Source organism: Pogona vitticeps, chromosome 2 (genome assembly GCF_051106095.1).
Source record: "Pogona vitticeps strain Pit_001003342236 chromosome 2, PviZW2.1, whole genome shotgun sequence".
NCBI classification, from domain to species: Eukaryota; Metazoa; Chordata; class Lepidosauria; order Squamata; family Agamidae; genus Pogona; species Pogona vitticeps.
In genome coordinates this window covers 236,511,836-236,531,581 of record NC_135784.1, presented here as the reverse complement: position 1 = coordinate 236,531,581, position 19,746 = coordinate 236,511,836, and the positions used below count along the sequence as shown (strand labels likewise).

The window sequence follows — 19,746 nt, the reverse complement described above, 5'->3', positions numbered from 1 at the left end:
GGCCGTAGCTGGTATAATTTCCACAGCTAAAGGAAGATGCCCCTGGCCACCGAGTCTACCTGGGCTTCCAGAGTTAGACTGGAGTCTAGGAGCACTCCCAGGCTGCGGACCCTGTCCCTTAGGGGGAGTGTAACCCCATTCAGAGCAGGGAAATGGCCCTCCAGCCTGTCCAGCTAAGCACCCACTAACAGTGTTGTCTGGACTGAATTTCAATTTATTAACCTTCATCCAGTCCATTATCAGGTCCAGACATGAGTTCAGCACAGAAACTGCCTCACCTGAATTGGTGGAAAAAGAGGTAGAGCCGAGTGTCGTCAGCATACTGCTGACTCCTCAGCACAAACTTCCTGATGACCTCTCCCAGCGGTTTCATGTAGATGTTAAACAGCATAGGGGACAGTATCGAGCCCTGAGGAATCCATTACATAAATGCCATGGGACAGAGCAACTGTCTCCCAGCACCACTCTCTGGACACGGTCAGCTAGGAAGGATCAGAACCACCATAAAGCGGTGCCTCTGACTCCCAACCCACCCAGCCTATCCAGAAGGACACCATGGTTGATGGTGTCAAAAGCCACTGAGAGGTTCAGGAGTATCAACAGGGTCACACTCCCCCTGTCTCTCTCTCTCGGCAAAGGTCATTATACAGGACGACCAAGGCCTGAACCCCGATTTGATACAGAAAATCTGTTTCATCCAGCAGCGCCTGGGGTTGCCCGGCCACAACCCATTCCAACACTTTGCCCAAATAAGGGAGGTTCACCACTGGTCGGTAGTTAACCACCAGCCTTGGGTCCAGGTTAGGCTTTTTAAGGAGTAGCCAAATTACTACCTTTTTCAAGGTGGTACGGACCACTCTCTCAAAGAGGCGTTCATGGCCTCCTGGACCCAGGTGCGAGCCCCCTGGCAGATCTTCTAATTAGCCAAGATGGGCAAGAGTTGAGCGGAGTGGTGGTAGAATGGACAGATCCAAGCACCCTGTCCACATCCTCAGGTCTCAACAACTGAAACTCATCCATTAATATTTGATCTAAGCACGGCACACTGGGCACATCCTCTGATCCTGCAGTAGTGATGGAGTCCAACCCACTGCAAATCTGAGTGATTTTTCCCTCAGAATGAATGGCAAACTCATCAGAGCAAGCTGATGAGCAGTCCGGGACCTCCACCGGATTTCTTGGTTGAAGAAGATCCCGGACCACCGGAAACAGCTCTGCTGGACGACATTCTGAGGAAGCAATAAGGCTGGAGAAATATTGCCATTTCACCAGCCGTATTGCCACAAAATAGGCCCAATAATGGGCTCTAAGTCATGTTCAATCTGATTCCCAGTGGGATTTCCTCCACCTGCGCTCCAGCCGTCTCCCTTCTCGCTTCATCGCCTGCAGTTCAGAAGTACACCAAGGAGCTGTCTGGCCTCTGCTTGCAGGGAGAGGGTGCTTAAGGCACAATCGTGTCAACTGCCGGGGTCATCTCCCTATTCCATAGGGTGGTCTGAGCTTCGACAGGAGTGCTGACCATATCAGACAGATAATCCTCCAGAGCATTCAGGAAACCATCCGGATCCATTAGTCTCTGAGGGTGGATGATCTTAATAGATCCCCCTTGCAGAGGGGAGAAGAAGCTAATAGACTAAACTTGATCAGGGAGTGGTCTGACCATGACAATGGGGTCACGACCAGCCCCTCCACATCCAAACCACCACCTTCCAGTCCCTTTGAGAAAATCAGGTCCAAGGTATGGCCCTTCTCATGTGTCGGGCCAATGACATATTGAGACAGTCCCATGGTTGTCATGGCAGCCATGAAGTCCTGAGCCATCCCAGTCAAGGTGGTCTCGGCATGGATGTTGAGCTCCCCCAGCACCAACAGCCTGAGAGTCCTCAACAGCAGGTCCGAGACTCCCTCCATCAGCTCAGGCAGGGAGACTGTTGGTATGCAGCAGGGTGGGTGGTACACCAACAGAATCCCTAATCTGTCTCGTAAGCCCAACACACAATACAGGCCCTCAAGACCTCCTCTCAAAGGGATAGGAAACCTGGTCAAAGAGATAGAACTCCTATAGACTATAGCAACTCCCCCTCCCTGACCCTCCGAGCGACATTGGTGCTGGACTGAGTACTCAGGCAGACACAGCTGGGAGAGGGGAATATCACCCTCCTCTCCCACCCAGGTCTCAGTAATGCACGCCAGGTCAGCACCCTCATCCAGAATTACATCACGGATGAGGGCAGTCTTATTCTGTACTGACCTGGCATTCATCAACAGTACCTTGTGGCTTGAGGGTTTGCTGATATGGTCACCTGATACCATCTGGTTGGGGGTAGGACTAGAAGAGGGGATAGATGTAAGATATCTAACCTCTCTTCTCCTACGTGGGCATGTTCTACCCCCACTGCCATTCCTTCCCCTACCCAGCACAACCTCAATGGCTGCCCCCTCCTATGCCATCCCCCCTTCCTGTTCCCTCAGATACACTGTGGGTCTCTCTATATAAGTTGATGGCAATTAATAATCACAACAACAACAATAAAACCCATTTTAAAGCCCCTTCTCCCCTCCGAGCCAGGTGGCTGAAGTTGAGGATGGGGTCTGGCAGCCAGAAGCAGCAAGGGCCCAGTCCTGCAAGGCCGAGGGAGTTCAGGCCAAGATCCCCCAGGAAGGCTGGCAACTGCAGCAGTACAGCCATACTGTCTCTCACCCAGTGCCTGAGGGATGGCAGATGATGATGAAGACTCCCCCAAAGGCAGGAATGCTTGTCCGGCAGGGTCCTGGTGCAGGCTCTGGCTTATAAAGCCCCTTTTGATAGCAACAGTTTAAGAAAACTTCTTTAGCTCTGGCAGTTGCATATTTGTTTCAACCATAAAAAAAGAAATATGTAAAATTGATTTGTTTGGAAAACTATGAAAACTTCTACTTGATTCTTTGTAAATTATTAATACTGACACTGCCCAAGAACTTTGCTCCATATAAAAAATTAAAAAATCTCTGTGTTTTTGACCTGTTCCTTTCTAACTCTTTTAAAACAGAACCAGACATTTGTTCAGTAAAATATCCTCAATACATATGTAGGCCTATGCCAGCTATTTAGGAAGAAGAAAATATATTCAAAAATGTTGGCACCATGACATTTCATTAAGCTGGTACAAAATAGAGGACATTCCAGGTTTCTAGGACTATAACATTACCACAGAGTGAATTTCTATATTTATTGGTCCTGTTGCTATTCTTGTCCTCCATACACAAAAATGTAGCCACTTATTGTCTACAGGTTTAGACCAGTTTCTGATAAATAACTGAAAAGAATGTAGCGCCTCTTTTCCCCCTGTGACAGGAAAAAAATCAACAAGAATTTCACCTACTTGGTGGTGAAGAAAAATGGCCCTTCCACCTGAACATTGCTAGCTTGTTTGTTTTTTCAACCTCTTCAGCTAATCTCCCAGTCATGAGCAAGAGGACAGACTTCTCTGCCTTACCTCTTTGTCTGAGTGGGAGATCAGCCAAGAGATCAGGGCAGAGAAGCCTGAGCTATTGCCGGGACTGGAAAATCAGTTGAGGAGGAGGGAAGAACAAGTAAGCTGAGCCTGGTGAGTGGCTGTTTGAGGCAGAGGAGTGAGGGGATCACCAGCACCTGTGCTGCTGCCTTTATGAACTGGGACAAACTGGTTTGTGCTCATCTCTCTTCCTGACTCTGGTGTATTCCTGCACTACTGGTTGCCTGATCCTACTTCCTCCTGGGTTGTCTTACACACTTGGATCACCCTTTGATCTTGACTACTGTCCTATGGCTGCCGGCTCACCTCCTGACACTTTTCTTGATCAGGACACTTAGGCTGTGATCCTAAACACATTTACTAGAGCTTAGAAAAATTACATCACCCCAAAGTCCCCAGATAGTTACCATACTAGCTGGAAGATTCTGGGAACTGTGGTCCAAAAAAGGAGCTTTACAAAGTTCTGCATGTGGTGTGGTGGATAGAGTGTTGTCCTAGGACTCAGGAGACCTGGGTTCACATCCCTTCTTGGCAACAGAAATTCTTTGGTGGGTGTGAAACTGGGTAAAACATCTCCTTAAATATCTCACTTACCTTGAAATCCTTCTTTGGTTCCAGTTTCACGGCATATAACACACACAAGGTTCACTGAATACAAAATAGCACAATCACATAATTTTCTCTCTTTGTTTGTAAATAAGAGGTTCCGTAACATTTGGGTTCAAATGTCCATTGATGTGCCCTTCCTTAGAAAATCAAACGTAGGTGACCACCACTGCAGGAACCACGGCCGCAGGAACTTTCAACTGCTTGAGGAAGTTGTGTATATGTACAACACTGATGTTAGCAATGAGACTGTGTTCCAGTGGAGAGAAAGTCTGAGTTAGTGCAATTGAATGGCAGTGAAGAAAGGATCAGTAACAGTCCTTGCCCAAAATTAAGTTGATGTTTCAGGCACAAAGCCAGTGGACTGAAGCAAAGAAGGAGGTAAGACACCAGTAGTGGCTAGAGATCTCTGAGCAGCAACTGATGTGGAGGCTGGAGATGAAGCAAGCAAAAGCTACAAGGTGGTAAGGCTCTGCTTGAGAGTACCCCATTCTAGGTGGCAGATGAAATCCCCAAAGCAGGTTTAGATTGTGCAGTTTTTCCGGCATTAGCACAAAGAGGCAAGAATTTCCTGAGGATGCTACCAGATGAAGTAAATAAGAAAAGTTCTGGGACTGGGCAGGGAGGGGAGAGAAAGTGTATGAAACAATACACCCCATGCTGGAAGCACCTTTCACTGAAGAGGGATAAGATGCTATGTGAGCCTGTGGGGTGCATTGTGTAATGATCAGAATGCTGGACTGGGATTTGGGCAATCCACCTTCTAGTCTAACCGGGCCATGATGAAACTTCCTGAGTGACCTTGGACTAGTCATTCCTTCATAGTCTGACTAATCTGACTGGATTGTTGTGAGGACACTGTGGGGAAGAAGACATCCATGTCTATATATATATATATATATAGACAGATGTTTCCAAAAGCAAAATGCAAATGTAATGAGTGTGAAGATAAGGAGTTGCTTATTGATCCTCCCTCCACCCTCAGTTCTAGGTGGATCTGAAAATTATGGAGGGAAAAGTAGATCCTGCAGACCAGCTAGCCACTACCTGTATTTAGGCCTTAATTATATGAAGTTCAGAATCTCATGGTGGTTTGGATAGCTCTTTAGATTGAGAACATCATGAATCTGTGTTCATCAGCAATCACCGAGATGGGGGACTATAGTATTGTCATACAAACCTTCTGTATTGTCATACTTGGGTTAATATGAAGGGTTTGAATAGCAATTGCAAAAATGAATCATTTTAATCTAGAGGGTTTTATCTGGAGAGACTTGGGAGGAATAGCTTGTCCAGTGTGATTTCACTATCTGTGTAATTGAGTATCGTAAGAGTTCTTTTGTCATAGACATTTCCTATTTTTGGTTGTTGAGACAGGCTGAGTAAAGTTTATAAGACTGCATATAAGTTGTTCATATGGAAAATAAACTGAACATGTTTACACAGATGCAAGAGTAGGGTGGGATCTTTATTGGACCACTAAAAAAAAGATCAAACAAGTTGCAAGGTTTTGGGAAGAAAATTCCACTTTATCAGGCTGAGTATCACCCCTCCAGGGACAGCACAGAAAAACTAGATAAGAGTCATAAAAATTAATGGCAGGTGTCTGTGCAAGGTCTACTCATATGAGGTGAATTCATACAGGTTGCAGACTATCTGGTGTATGTGTGTGTGGTCTCAAGCACAATCCCTGCAGCATGGTTGGAATTTTTCATCTCAAAGTCAGACAAAGGATTTGGTAATTACTCTGTGACTGCCCCCACCCCACGAAACAACACATTGCTTGCTTCCAAAACATAAGATTTCTTTTTGCCTGGGGGCTGGGGGAGGGGAAGCTTTCTGTCCCAAGAAGTCTGGATTCTCTCCGAACATGTTTAGTAATTTCTGAATAAGAATCAAACTGACATAAAAGAGGGGGCACAAACAATTCAGTATTTAATCCTTTTTTTAAAAAAAAAACTGGATGCAGAATCACCTTGTAGCTGGCTGCAAGAACTAATTGATTCATATGCCCAGGAACTCCTAAGCAAAGGTTTGTAGTTGAACTAGGCAGTATTTCTATTGACTTATTAACATAGGAGCAATAAAGTACATACAGGAGTAAGTGTTCTGAACTTTGTGAGCATGCAATGAAAAATAAGGATGTCCCTACATGGCACATGTAACTGAATGCTAGACATCAGCCAAAATGCAGTCTAATTTCAGACTGCCAGCATTCCAGGTGATTTTTCACATACAGTTGCCAACATTCTTTCCATTGAAGTGTGCTTATGGTACTTCAAACACAAACATTGGTTCATATAGAAAAGTAACCAGTTGCTTACAGGATAAATTTTTGGACTGAGGAAAAGCTATAAAACCTTACAAGCCTGCCAACACTCGCCTTCCTTCCTTCTAGCATCTCCTTGGACTAAGAACACCTTCAGCTGTATATACCTTCCATTAGAGAGAGACATCTGAATAAGCAATATGGAAACATAGAAGTAAGGTACTACATACTTAGTGGCACTAAAATAGCTAGAAGTAATGTGTACAGTACTTGTATGTGTTGTCTTTCTAATTCTGTGAAAACTTCTGGGACTGAGAGCTTGTCCAGATAAGGGAATTTGGAGTGATCTGGTTCACACTTAAAAGGTTCTTATCTTCAGTGCAATGTGTTATCTCTCACTTGAGTGGTCCTTCCATTCACATTGGAGATGTTTATTCTCCTGTGAGAAGGTCCACACAAGTATTTTGATTGCTGGTTTACTCAAAAGTAAGTTTATCTGGTTTACTCATGAATAAGGAGGTGGTAGTGGTGCAAGAAGAAAACATTGGAGTGAAGGATGGGGAGACAGAAGGGGCTTAACTCCCCCCTACCTTTCTCCACAGCTGGGGCTGTGCTGGGGCTGCAATGACTTGCAGAGGTGGGGGAGCCCATGGAGCCAACTAGTCCCCTCCCTCACCTTTTCCTGTCACTCAGCTGGCTGTAGCAACTCCCCCCCCCCGTTAAATAAAGTAAATGGCCTATTGAAAGAGCAGTGCATCAACCTGGCGCTGCTGAATGTTAGAGAAATATTAAACAGAGGAAGGAGTATCTCCATCCTCCCTTTTAATATCACAATCCACCTATTATGTCACAGGATTGCTACTTTTAATAATGCTGCCCACAGATCCATTTGGATGTGAACTAACTAGGATCGTGCTGAATCATGTCGTCCAAAATTAAATACCCTAGCACCGTGCCAGAAAAGTGTGTGACAGCCCTTAAAGTAGAAATTTGTGGATAATTCGTTTTAAACCAAACCATATCAACAGCAATCCATATACTGATCTATATGCCAGTCTAGTCAGGCCCTGAATTAGCTATAATAGTACTCTAGCTGGCACCATAAAAAGATTCTGGGCCCTATAAAGTTAACTGGGTTCTTTTTAAGGAGAAAGGCAGGATAAAAATATTTTAACTAACTAGCTAACTAGCTAGCTAGCTAACATAAATTCAGAGCTGGAAACCTGTAGCCAAAGTGCATGTCTGTGCACACACACACACACACACACACACACACAGAGAGAGAGAGAGAGAGAGAGAGAGAGAGAGATGGGCTACATTAGTGATTTAATTTCCGAACACTAATGGTAATTCTCCATCCCAAGTCATTTGGATTCCAAATAGATTTTTCTGATTGCAAAATTGTTTGGGATGTGCGAGCAGTTTCTTATTCTAAAACAGTATAATACCTAATCAATAATAATAATAATAATAGTGGTGTGCTGTCAGGTCGATTCTGACTTATGGCAACCCTTTCCAAGGTTTTCTTGGTACACTCTGTAGCACTTTATTAGTCCCTTGTTCTGGAGGGCACTCTGGGACTGTGCACTTTGCCCAGGACGACACAGGCTGGTTCTTTTCCCTGCTGGCACAATGGGCAATCCAAGTCCCAAACTCAGTTTCCATCTAGATGCCCACCTCACTGAGCTGTCCAGCCAGCATTTGGTAAAATCTGGTCCCTCAGTTTTCCTGCCTAGCACAAGGTTCCTCGTAATGGGTCTTGCATCTTGAATCCAAAGAATATTTGTGTGATGCTCTACAGGTTTGGCCCCAGATTAACTTTGAGGATGCTGTGTTCTAGTATCTCCCTTTATCTCTTGTGGTCAAAATATTGAGTGCTATGTCGGCACTAGAACTTCCAATCTTTTCTGCCAATCTTGCTATGCAGCATCCCGATAGAGCTCTTTATACATTCCACTCCTACATCATGATAGCAGCCCACATTCTGTTTGGGGAACCCTGCTCCCTTAGTCTCTGGACCCTGACAGAATGCAGAATAAAGAAGTGCTGGTCTGGGTGCAAGAAACATCTTGCCACTGCCCCAACAGCATGTCATTCTGAGGCCAGTTAAAGCCAGAAGAAGTGAGGTGTGGGATAGAAATCTCCATCGGTTACCCCTCAGAAACAATTCAGTACAGACTGTGTACACTCTGTTTTAGCCGTTAGGGCACAGTTAGGATTGACTTGTCCCCTCACTATTGATTTCAGTGGATGACATTTGCCTTCCCTCTGCTCTATACTCTGCAAAAATGATGCTGTTCTTGGAGGTATTGCTGAGTCTGAAAAGATAGTACAGGATTTGGCCGAAGCCTGTTTGGTACCTGTCATGCTAGCATCTCTGCCCTGTTTGGTCTTCTGTGTTAGTATACTGTATACTGTATACTGTATATACCAATGTGGCAGCAATTCCATGGAATCTCAGCAGCATGTATACAGGAGTGGGGTGGGTGAGGGGTCTATTTCAACCTCCTCCAGTATAGTAAAGGAATCTACCATACCCAATAGTCCAGGGGTGGGTAAGGTACAGCTCACCAGATGTTGGACTGCAGCAACCATCAGCCTTATATAGCAAAGCCAATAGTGAGGAATGCTGAGAATGACAGTCCAACAACTTGAAGCAAAACACTTTGCCCACCCCTGCTATGGCCTCTCAGCCAGCAAATCTAGATTTGGACCCTGATGTTGGACTTATAATTATCACAATATTTTCACATTGGCATTTGTGCTGAAAATTAATTACCGAACTGCGAAGGGCATTGGCATTTAGCAAAATGTACTAGCACTTTGCAGAAATACCAACAAATGTAAAGAAAGTCAGACCTCCATCTTTAATTATGTGGCAGAATTTTAGAAATGAATGTGAACTTTAAAAGTGACAAGATGTTATGTTACATGAATGTTATCCGACTCTGTTAAGTTTGTTTTACCTGGCTTGAATTCCACTTGTGTCAACACAGACATTGCCAATCTTACAGTACCTTGCTTGTGTATCAAACTGTACTTCCTTTTACAAGTTAGATGAGAAAAAAATAGTTGGATTGCACTAACAGTTTCCTTGAGAATTAATATGGTTCCCAGCGATTATCAGAACTAGAGGACCTGACAGGGTCCAAACACAGCCTTTGTGTGGTATATGTGCTACACTAGTGCAAGGAAGACCAAATTGGAAGAGCTTCCTCCCCACCCCCCCTGCCATTTGTCTAGTTGCAAAGAACCTACATCTAACAATGAAAATTCTGTGCCCAGAAATTCATTTTGAGTAACGGAGATAAACACAGCTTCCACAAAATATTCATATCTCTTTACTCCTTGCTTTCATCACTGCAGCCCTATAATTGTCGGCTGAGAGGTTGTTTTGTTGCTTCTTTGTTAAATATTTGCCAATTTCCTGCAACTCTCCCCGAGATGTTCTAGCAGCTCCACTATACTCTTTGAAGCCATATTTCTAAAACAGTTCCCTCAATACTTTGTACTGAATGATGGCTGTGGTGTTTACAGTAACAGAAGGTAAAGTGTCAAGAAGAAAAAAAGTATGAAGTTCTGCTTTTTTTAAAAAACATTGCTTGATATAAGCATAGTTTCTTTGTGAATTTCTTGTGGAAGAGCATCAACCTTCTCTCCTAAGTTTCCATTCCATGTATTTTCCTAGAAAAGAAGAATAAAAAAATGTGCACAACACTAGCGTAAACAGTAGCAACAAAAAAACACAGAAAAATAAGTTATGTACATAATAAAAGAATAGGAATTTTAAAAAGTGCACAAATTGGCTTTTGAACCTCATCACTCTATTGATGGGCAGAGAATTTGTTTGTGTGTGTGTGTGTGTGTGTGTGAGAGAGAGAGAGAGAGAGAGAGAGAGAGAGAGAATGAATGACACTTTTAAAAGCAGGACTTAAGAGTAGACTCAATGGTTTTTACCCTGGTTGGGATAAGAAATGGATTTATGACCCATAGTAATTATTTGTGCTAATACAACAGTCATAGGTAAAGGTAAAGGTTCCCCTTGACAATTTTTGTCCAGTCGTGTTCGACTCTAGGGGGTGGTGCTCATCCCCGTTTCCAAGCCATAGAGCCAGCGTTTTGTCCGAAGACAATCTTCCGTGGTCACATGGCCAGTGCGACTTAGACACGGAACACTGTTACCTTCCCACCGAGGTGGTCCCTATTTATCTACTTGCATTTGCATGCTTTCGAACCGCTAGGTTGGCGGGAGCTGGGACAAGTGACGGGTGCTCACTCCGTCGTATGGATTCGATCTTACGACTGCTTGGTCTTCTGACCCTGCAGCACAGGCTTCTGCGGTTTAGCCCACAGCGCCACCACGTCCCTTGTGCAACAGCAGTCATAGCTGTGCACAAATGGTCTTTTGAAATTCTCCACCATAGGCTGAGAAATTCAGGGCACCATTTCAATGCATTCCTAAGAATAAATTCTCCAATAGTTTATCAGAAGTGGGACTTGCTATTAGCAATGGTTCTGGCATGCTCTTGGTTCATTTCTCTAGAGGGATTTCCGGTTCTGGTAGGGTACAGCAGCATTCTCTCCCTCGCTTTTCTGCTCTTTTGTTTTTATTCAACCCTTTTAACTTTTATATATACATAGTATTTTTTTTAAAACTACGCCTAACTCCCTCTAAATAGCTTCTAAATAGCTCTTGAAGAAGCTTCTGAAGCCCAGCATTTAGGGAGTCAAAACAAACTCCAGAATTCTTGTTGCTTTGCCAACACGATGAGGAAAGGGGGAGAAGAAACAGCTGACCTGCCGCCCTGAATTGTGTTATTCCTACCTATTCTCCCTCGAGTCAACAGTAAGAATTTATCTTCAGGTTGGACTTTTTCTTTTTTTCTTCCTGCTGACTCCCATGTTTGCTTCTGATGTATTAAGACCACTGTTGTTTCTGCTGCTGTTTTCTTCCTCAACCCCAAATGTCCATAGGATGGTTGCCAGGATCTCTTCTATTTTACACTGGGGGTTCTTGGGGCATCACTGGTGACGTCCGTGTGAGCAACTCGGGTTTGGCAGTGGAGTCCCTGCCCAATTCTATTGTGAAGAGATTCCTACTGACATCTGAATGATAAAAATGTTACTTTGCTTCACTTGCATTAGAGCTGACGAAATCAAAAGAAAATGTTTAGCTTTGTTACTGCACGCAAGTGCTTAATTCCACTGATTAAGATATGCTCTGCATGATCCAGCCAGCTGGCAATTGGGTGAACTGAGGTCATACTCAGGACTATTTAGTCTACAGATTTTGCTGTTATGGGGCAACAATTTGAGAAGTAAGATGGTCAATGTGAGATCTCACACCTGCTGACCCCATCGAATCTGTTTCCTCTTACCTCTGCCGGTTCTGGGCTTCTTTGTGAAAAAGGGAGAGGAAATGGTGCACACAAGGAAAAATTATAAAGATCTAGGACTCTCTCCCATGTATCTGCAACAACCAGTAAAATCCAAGAGTCACATTTTTAAACAGCCTAAAATAATGGCTTTTCTGTCTAAATCAAACATGCAGCATTAGAGCAAGAGCAACTACTGGCAAATCCTAAAGTACTCTTGACAGATTTGCGGTATTACCAGGATGCACCAGGTGGCGCTAACCAGTAGAACTTCCCTGAGAGATGAAGACGCCAAGTAATAAGGCAGTGTTGATAGCAGAATAGTTGTATTATTTACAGGATATATACATACATTCATTGGCCCCAAGGGCAAAAGTGTGATAGATTATATGGTTCATTCACACTCAGTATTTCCATTCTTTGAAAATTTAAAGTTCTTAGTAGGCCTGAGAGCGATCAAATGCTAATTCAACTGTCACTTTCTTTATCAATTAGAAAACCATTAACAATAATGCCATGTAAGGAAAATGTGATAGTTCATGGAGAGAGAAGGTTGCAATGGACTGGAAATTTACAAGAACAGAGAAATTTATTTCTAATGTCTCCCAACCTCTTATTTTTAAAAGAACAAATCCTTACTTCCTCCAACTGTTTGGAATTTTTTTGACAGAGTTGTTAAAGTAATTAGACCTTTTTTTGTCTTCTTCTAAGCCTGCTTCCGCAGACAGAAAATTATATCAGGGATGGTTTGATGCCCAGTGTGCCACCCAGAAATGTATCCTGGCAGGAGCAATAAGGAGACTGAAGTTAGAGGATTCACCAGAAAACTTTTCTTCCTGTGTCCAGCTCTACAGAGAATATAAAATCCTGCTTTGGCAGAAGAAGGAAGAACACCTAAGGAAATCTTGGTTAGAGTTAGGTGCAGCAGCTTTGAAGAGAGATATGGCCAGATTTTGGTCATTAGTATCAAAGGGAACCAATACTTATTCTGGTGCCTTAGACCAGTGGTCTCCAACCTTGGGCCTCCAGATGTTCTTGGACTTCAACTCCCAGAAATCCTGGCCAGCAGAGGTGGTGGTGAAGGCTTCTGGGAGTTGAAGTCCAAGAACATCTGGAGGCCCAAGGTTCGGGATCACTGCCTTAGACAATCAAATAACCTTCTCACAATGGCAAGCCCACTTCTCAGCTCTTTTTAGTCATACAATTTCTGGGCCTAAACCAGAACCATCCTTTAGTACGGCTTCATTCCCTCTCTCATTTTGCCCTGACTGGGACCCAGTCACCCCAGATGAAATAAATGATCTGATCAGCTCTTTGCCCAGTAACAAAGCCCCTGGTGAAGATATGCTCCCAGGAGAGTTGTTTAAACCAAATATCACCTGGTGGTGTGCAGTGCTTGCTAGAATGTTCACATTTATAAACCAGCATGGGAAAACACCTCAGGGGTGGGGTGTAAGTATAATCAGCCCTATTCACAAAAGAGGCTCTAAAGCTGACCCAAACAATTTTAGACCAATCAGTCTTGTCAATGTAGTCTCTAAACTGTACTCCAAATATTTACTGGGCAAATTAGAGAGCTGGGTGGTTGAAAACTCAGTAATAGTAGAAGAACAGGCAGGGTTCCAAAAGGGAAAATCTACTTTATACCAATGTTTTGTGCTCTGCCATTTAATATAAAAATACTCTCAATTAGGTAAGAAAGAGCTGTATGTCACCTTTGTGGATTTCAGTTCAGCCTTCAACCTCGTAGATAGAGACCATCTGTGGCAAGAACTTTCTGCCACCAATATAAACAGGAGGCTGTTGTTTTTAATTCAGATGCTTCACTCTAACACCAGCTTCAGGGTAAGGCTTGGGGCAAATGGCCTGTTGTCTGAATCAATTCCAACAGAAAGAAGAGTCCACCAAGGATGCCTGTTGGCCCCTTTCCTCTTCAATTTCTATATTAACAACATAGTCCAAGAATTGAGCAGTTTGGAATTTTTCCCACCTGTAATTAGGGATGTTAAGCTTGTAGTCCTTCTATATGCAGATGATATTGCAATGGTCTCCACAACACTAGTTGGTATGTGAAGACTCTTGACCAATTTAAGCAAATTCTGTGCAAGACCATCAATTACACAAAGACTAAAGTTGCAGTTTTTGGATAGAAGAGAAAATTCCATACATGGAAGCTTGATGGCAAACCCATTGAGCAGCTATGCAATTTTAGATATCTTGGCTTTTGTTTCAATGTCTGACTTTCATGGAAATACCATCTGGAAGCAATTAATCTGAGAGCATCTCAGTCTTCTCAGTCTCCTTTGTAGTTTACCTTCAACCCATGGCAGGAGGTTGGTGGCCCCTGCAGTTGATTTTTTTGCCAGGAAAATAGTACCCCAAATAACATATGGAGCAGAGATATGGGGGATATATAAAGACTCACACTGAAGAAGTGATCCAAAATTCTTTTATTCGATCTCTTCTAACTATCACTCACAACACACCCTCTGCATATCTATGAATGATTCTCGCCTTCCTAGGAAGTGCTACACAAAACAGCTTCAGAATCCATCTCAAAAATCCTGGGTGAATTTAGTTAGACCCATTTTGCAGAACTACGGGATTGACACAAACTCCCTTCCTAACTTTGTTTCAAATAGAGCTAAGCATCTGGTTAAAGGAAAAATATGTCTTTACTCTGAGGCAGGATCTACGTGCCATCTCAGAAATGTCCTATTCTTGTTGGTTCCCTTTGTATAAAACATCATTCTGTTTGGAGGACTACTTTGTTAATTTAACCTCACCCCCTCTAAGAAAAGCGTTTACAGCTCTGTGCTTTCAGTGTATGACAACAGCTATATTAGTAGGAAGATATGAAAATGTTCCTTTTGATCAAAGACTTTGTATACATGCATTAGGAGAAGTTGAAGATGTTTCTCATTATTTGTTAGGATGTCCTTTATATGATCACCCCAGGAGCAAATTCCTTGCAGGCATACTTAGAAATTTGTGTGACAGCCCTCCTCTGGCTCAACTCTGTATGCTGTTTGTAGGCAGGGATGTATTTACTACCCATCAAGTAGCAAAATTTGCCCTGGCAGCAAAAAAGTTTGGTGCCAAGCATCAAAAATCCTAAATCTTTCTTTTTAAGTGTAAATTGTGATATGACAGTGCCACATATGTTTGATGCTGTCATTGATATATTGTGATGACCTATGGCTTTAACCAACCATCCAATAAAGCAAAGGTTCACCTCTCCTCCAACATGTTTGTCTGGCATCTCCCCCCCCCCCCCCAAAATGCCACTTCTAGTGGCAAGAACTGCAAATAAACTGGCTACCGTTTTGCTTCTCTATCCAGAGTCATTCCAGGGCACTATATCACCCCATCAGAAATGATGGTGGTTTAGGGAGGAAAAATACTCAAAATGGCCTTCTATATCTATGGGAGTATGGAAAATAAAAACTCAGAGCATTTTTTTAGAACATTTATGAGAAATTCTGGTTCACCATTTGTTCTCATGCTTCAGGGTTCAGCACTTTCCACGGGGCTTCCCAAATACTACATTTTTATGGGTCACCATAGATACATCTTTACAATGGATGCTTTTAATACAGGTCATTATCTTCCAATACTTAAAGAAATACAGGAAAATTTGGAAATTTAGGATAAGCTGCTACTATTAAGATGAATATTTTACCAAAGCTTTTACTCCTGTTCCAAAATTTGCCAATACTGTTGAATTATACATATTTTAAGGAGAAAGATGCTGTGTTCTCTAAGATTATGGCAAGCTAAACAAACAAGAATAAAACTCAAAGCTCTACAGGACTTAAGAAAGAGGAGGAATGGGATTACCAAATTGTCTACTATATTACAAAGCTTGTGCTTTGAACTGGATAAAGGAATAGATTACTTTGGAGGACTAAAGACTTTTAAATTTGGAAGGACATGATTTAAGATTAGGATGGCATGCATATATATGGTACGGCACGGGCAAAGACCAACTACCTTTTTCTGATCACATTGTAAGGAAAGCACTATACCAGGTCTGGCAAAAATTTCAGGGACAAACGAATAAAAAAATTCTGATATAGGTAGCATCTTTGGAAGCTTTTACACAGCCTTCTTTCATTTCAAAAGAATGGAGATATACATAAAAAAGAGCTCTTAACTAAAGAGCAACAATTAAAAATTATACAGGAGCTGAAGGAAATGGGTCTACAGACAGACTGGTGGGCAAGGTTAAAATTAGAATCAAGATTTAAAAAATACAACATAATGGGGTTTTATCGGGGGAAGGTTCAGGTGGGTTAGTTATGGTATTACACTAGTGATAGATAAGATTATAGAAAAAAGTATACTTTTTTGTTAGAATATAATTTAGATGATGAAAGGGTGAAAACAGTGATGATTAAATGGGCACAAACTTTTGGTTACAATATAGATATAGATGACTGGACACGAATGTGGAATGACAACTATAGATGGATTACACCAGTAAACTTGAGACAAAATGTTTTAAAGATGTTTCATAGATGCATTTCACACCTGTTAAAATGGCAACAATGACTTTGGGGGTTAGCAACTCATGTTGGAAGTGTTCTCAGCAGAAATGGACAGAAATGGACAGTTTGTCAGAGGCATTACATGAGGACCTGAGAATATATGTTAAAGAAAGCTGGAAAATGTTTTATGATTGGGCCCAGAAACAAACATGAGTAGAAAATATATGTTATGGATTTTAGTACTGTAACCCAGCCATGGAGTCAAGATTATATTAGATATTGTATTATTGTAAACACTTCCCTGTGTTTATATTTTGTTTTGTCTTGTTTTTCTTTTCCTTCCCCCCATATTTGTATTCCTTTGTTGTTTTGTTTGTTTGTTATATAATTATTAAAAAAGAAGGGGAAAAATACAGTTCCTTCTCTGTAACCCTTTCACAAGTATGAGAGAGGGCCAGCTCCAGAAAGAGAAAGAAATACTGTACCATAATATGTCTTTCAGTTTCCCAATAATTTTATTTTCTCAAGAAATGATTGTTTTTTTCTAATTTTAGGTCTCCTTAAAATTTGTTTTGGTGGCATTTTCGAGCATACTATAATGCTGGAAGGTGGCTGAGGCTGATGTATTCGGGGTTTTTTTCCTTCCTTCCTATAAAATATCTTCTCTCACTCTGCAGACTTCCTGGCTGCCAATACTTCCTGATACCACCATGATCATTTGTTGTGATGATGGTTGGACAGCCACTTCCTGATCTGAAAAAGCCTTCTGGGAGAAGTTACCTCATAATGACTTCCTCTTGGCTTTAATTAAAATCAGGGAAGCTGAAGCGAGGCCTGCTAGCTGCCACAGAAATGATTACAGTATATGAGGGAAGACAAAACATGTACAGTCATGGCCAAAAATATTGGCACCCTTGCAATTCTGTCAGAAAATGCAACCCTTCTCTCAGAAAATTGTTGTAGTTGCAAATGTTTTGGTACTCACATGTTCATTTCTTGTGTTTGTGTTGAAACAACACACCAAAAGAGAGAGAGAAAGAGAAAGAGAGAGAGAGAGAGAAGAAAAGTCAAATCTGATACAGTCCCACACAGAAACCCAAAAATGCACTGGCCAAAATTATTGGCATCCTCTCTAAATTGTAAGAAATAACTGCTTGTTAAGCATGTGATGATCCTTTAATTTGTATTTAGACACACCTGTCGCAAGTAAGAGGTATGGGCAATATAGTAATCACACTTGCAACCAGTTAAGATGCAGAACAGTTGACTCAACCTTGTGTTGTGTGACACTGAGCATGGAGAAAAGAATGAAGTGTAAAGTGTTGTTTGTGGATTTGAGAGAAAAAAATTGTGGGAAAACATTGACAATCTCAAGGCTACAAGTCCATCTCCAGAGATCTTAATGTTTCTATGTCCACTGTGTGCAATATCATCAAGAACTTTACAGCCCATGGCACTATAGCTAACCTCCATGGACATGGACGGAAGAGCAAAATTGCTGAAAAAGTACAACAAAGGGTGGTTCGAATGGTGGATACAGACCCCAGATTACAAATTCAAGCTGATCTGCAAACACAGGGTGCAACAGTGTCAGTTCGCACTGTCCATCGCCATCTGAATGAAAAGGGATGCTATGGTAGGAGACCCAGGAGGACACCACTGCTGACACAAAGGCATAAAAAAGCAAGACTGGAGTATGCAAAACGTATGTGACAAAACCACAGTCCTTCTGGGAGAACGTATGGTGGACAGATGAGACAAAAGTAGAGCTTTTTGGTCAAGGACATTATGGCACTGTTTACAGAAAAAGAAATGAGGCCCTTAAAAAAACAGTCCCTACAGTCAAACATGGTGGAGGTTCAAAGATGTTTTGGGGTTGCTTTGCTGCTTCTGGCACTGGATGCCTTGACTGTGTGAGCGGCATCATGAAATCTGATGATTACCAAAGAATTTTGGGGTGCAACGTAGTAACTAGTGTCAGAAAGCTGCGTCTCCACCAGAGGCCGTGGGTCTTCCAGTAGGACAATGACCCAAAACAAAATTCAAAAAGCACTAAGAAATGGTTACAAGCAAAGTGCTGGAGAGTTCCAAAATGGCCAGCAAAGAGTCCAGATCTGAATCCCATAGAACACCTGTGGAGAGATCTTAAAACAGCAGTTGGGAGAAGGTGTTCTTCAAATCTGATGGCCCTGAAGCTGTTTGCAAAAGAAGAGTGGTCCAAAATTCCAGTAGAGTGGTGTAAGAAACTCATTCATGGTTACAGGAAGTGAATGATTTCACTTTTTCCCCAAAGGGGGTACTACCAAATATAAAGGGTGCCAATAATTTTGGCCAGTGCATTTTTGGGTGTCTGTGTGAGATTGTATCAGATTTGACTTTTCTTCTCTGTTTTTTTGTGTTGCTCCAATGCAAACCAAAGAAATGAACATGGGAGTACCAAAACATTTGCAACTGCAACAATTTTCTGAAAGAGTTGCATTTTCTGACAGAATTGCAAGGATGCCGATCAGCCACTTCATAAATAATGTAAACACAAGAGTCCTAAAACTCACCCCTGTCATTCTCCAGAATTCTCTTGGTGAATGGAATTGTGTTTATATCAGATTGAACGACAATGATAAAAATTCCAATGGGATACATTTTTGACACTGCTCATACATTTGTCAGATATTTTCCTGGATTCAGTAACAATATGACTGAGTATAAGGGCCCAACTGCAGTGCTTGACTTTTCTTGCACCCATGATATCAGTACTACATCCTAGTGTGCATACAATATAAGGCTGAAATAAGTGTCAACAGAATCAAAGTGTGATAAAACAAACAAACCAAAACACCCCACAACCTTGCTTTACAGGGATTTAAAAAATACCACCACTATTTGGTGGCATATCTTTTTCGGCCTTGCTCTAATTTGTTCTAACAATCTCCTCGTGTGGACCCAAGTGTTGTGTTGATGCATGCTAATCCATGCACATTTTGAGTGTACATCATTTAATAACATTTCTTATGGGTGTCTATATGATGGTTAGTCTCTAATCCTCCAAGTCATTCTGCCACTGCTGTTAGCCTTCTTTGGACACCAGCTATTCCTCTGTTCTACTTTTTTTTCATTTTATCACTTTTGTATCATAGCTGAAAAGTAACTATGAAAAATGTGTCATTAGGCAATACCAGGACAACCCGGTGCATCCCAGCATATCCAGCAATAAATACCCTCCCCGCATATGGATGCAAATATAGTACTACAACAACCCACAGCAGTCCTGGAATGACTGGGGGCAACACCACAGTGTGATTATGAAACTTAATAAATCTAAATGTACAGTTTGAATGAACCATAAGACTCTATGTATATGGAAGATTGCTGGGAAACAATTCTCCTCCCACACACCTCCTCCAACACTGTGTTTGTATCTCTCATGCCCAGGCTAGCTCCCTTTGCCTCTCCCTCCTCCAAGGGTCTCCCTTTGCTAATGGAAGCCAGCAGGTCCTTGGTATGTGTTTCATTGC

At 42.2% G+C, this 19,746-nt stretch overlaps 1 long non-coding RNA gene across 1 annotated transcript; it reads right to left on the bottom strand.

Moving 5' to 3' along the window:
* Positions 1-3,653: 3,653 nt before the first annotated feature.
* LOC144586607 (uncharacterized) lies at positions 3,654-19,707 on the bottom strand. Its single transcript, XR_013541527.1, has 2 exons — positions 11,195-19,707; positions 3,654-10,053 (listed from the first exon to the last, which is right to left on the bottom strand). It is a non-coding gene; the product is annotated as an uncharacterized LOC144586607 (long non-coding RNA).
* Between the last annotated feature and the right edge of the window lie 39 nt (positions 19,708-19,746).